This window comes from Eriocheir sinensis, chromosome 36, assembly GCF_024679095.1.
Source record: "Eriocheir sinensis breed Jianghai 21 chromosome 36, ASM2467909v1, whole genome shotgun sequence".
Lineage (NCBI taxonomy): Eukaryota > Metazoa > Arthropoda > Malacostraca > Decapoda > Varunidae > Eriocheir > Eriocheir sinensis.
Genome location: NC_066544.1, coordinates 11,855,778 through 11,858,277, shown reverse-complemented (window position 1 = coordinate 11,858,277; position 2,500 = coordinate 11,855,778).

The window sequence follows — 2,500 nt, the reverse complement described above, 5'->3', positions numbered from 1 at the left end:
TTTCCTCTCCTTCTTTTCTTCCTTTTCCTCTTGTTCTCTTCTACACAGCATATCGTACTCTCCTTTTCCTCTTTCCCCCTCTCATTCTCTTCCTCCCCTCTCACTTTCCTACTCCCCCTTTCTTCCCTTCTCTCTCTCTCCTCCCCTCCACTTTCCTCCTTGTCCTCTCTCCCCTGTCCTCCTGTCTTCTCTGTTAATGGGATCAGCCGGAAGGATGTAATTTTTTTCCCTCCCGTATTTGTTCCCTTCCCTAAATATTTTTCTTCATGGGTCAGAAAATAGCAAAGTGACGCATTCTTCGCTTCGTTGACAGCAAGTGTTTTTCTTTTATTTTCTCTCTCGTCTTTTTCTTCTCTCTCTCTGGAGGTGGTTTGGCGAAGATTGTGAGTTAGAGGTCGGTAGGTTATTTTCTTTATTTTCCTTTTTTCCTTTTTCTTGCTCGCCTTGATGGTTGGTGGTGGTGGGCACAGGTTAAGATATTTATACTTGTTTGTTTGTTGTTTTTGTTTTTGTTTTGCTTCGTGGGGGGAGTGTGTTGTTGTTGTTGTTGTTGTTGTTGTTGTTGTTGTTGTTGTTGTTGTTGTTGTTGTTACCACTGTTGTTATGTTAGTTGTTGCTAGTTATCATTTCTATTGCTGCTTCTATACTTCTTATTTATATTCTTTTTCTTTTTCTTCTTATCATTCCTCCTTCTCCTCCTCCTCCTTCTTCCTCTTCTTCTACTACTACTACTACTACTACTACTACTACTACTACTACTACTTCCCTCCTTCTGACGCAATGATGAGCTTCCTATTTATAATCTTCAAGAACGTGGAGATTCGCGATATTTCTGAGCGGGAACTAAATTACATACGTGTGAGTCCTTAGTCCAATTCTGGGAAGCCCTTTTATGAGAGGGTGGTGGTGGTGGTGGTGGTTGGAGTGGATGAGATGGAGGTGGAGGGGGTATCGAAATGGTGGTGAAGAAGGAGGAGACGAAGGAGATTAAGAAGAAGGTGAAGGAGAACAGGGAGGAAGGAAAAAGACGAGAAAAAGAAGACTAAAGAGGAAGGTAGAAAATATACGACAAAGGAAGATAGAAGGAAAAAAATAGAAGGTGGAGAAGGAGGAAGAAGGTGAAGGAGAACAGGGAGGAAGGAAAAAGACGAAAAAAAGAAGACTAACGAGGAAGGTAGAAAGTATATGACAGAGGAAGACAGATGGAAAAAAATAGAAGGTGGAGAAGGAGAAGGAGGCGACGAAGAAGGTGAAGGAGAAGAAGAACCAAAAACACGAATGAAAAAAGACTAAGAGGAAGAAGATGGAAGAAAATAAGACATAAAAAACGACTAAGAGGAAGAAAATAAAAGAAAATATGACGTAGAGGAAGATAAAAGAAAAAAAAACACACACATAGGAAGAAAGGACATTGTTATCATTGTTATTGTTGTTATCATCATTGCTAAGGATAATCGTGTTGAAGCTGTTACCATCGTTATTGTCAATGTTGCTATTACTGTTGTTGTTGTAGTTGTTATTGTTATTGACGATCTTATTGTTCACGCTGTTGTTGAAAGCCTCGTAGAATACCAAAGATAGATAGAGCAATGAGGAACGAACGAGGACGAGGACGAGGAGGAGAAGGACGATAGAGAGGAGGAAGAGGAGGAGGAAGAGGAGGAGGATTCAATAGGAAGTGACGGCGGTAATCTGGGTGACAGAACCGAGTGTCAGGGAGTTCCCGGTATCTCTTTGTGTGTGTGGAGGCTAACTGATGGTGTGTGTGTGTGTGTGTGTGTGTGTGTGTGTGTGTGTGTGTGTCAAGCGATAAAGAGAACAAAGGAAGGAAGGAAGGACGCAGAGTGGATGAATAGAAGGAATGAACGGATTAAAGAGATGAAAAGTGTGAGGAAGAGGAAGAGGAAGAGGGAAGGTTGCAAAATAAGGAAGGAAGGAAGGACGCAGAGTGGATGTATAGAGGGAATGAACGGATTAAAGGGAAGAAAAGTAAGAGGAAGAGGAAGAGGGAAGGTTGCACAAGAAGAGAGGGAGAGAGGGAAAGAAAGAGTAAATAGAACACAGATGGAGAAAGGAGGAAGAGAAGGAGAAGAGAAAGATGTCGAGAACACAAATAACAAAATGAGCGAAAGGATTGAAGGAAGAAAGAGGAAGAAATAGGGAAGATAGATGAGAGGAAGGAAAGAGGAAAACCGGAGGGAAAAAGGAAGAATGAGGGAAGGAAAGAAAGGTATGAGTAAAAGGAAATGAATGCAAAAAAAGAAAATAGGCGAGCGAAGAAGAGAAAAAAAGAGAGGAAGACAAAGAGAAAGAAAAAAAATGGGTGGCAGAGTGAAATATGACATACAACCAAGAAAGGAAAAGGAAGAAAGGAGAAAAAGGACGAAAAAATAAAGAAAATGAGAAACAAGCGAAGGAAAGAGAAAAAAAAGACGAAAGAGAAGAAGAAATAAAAATGAGTGACAAAGGAAAACACGAAACAGAACCACGAAAGGAAGGA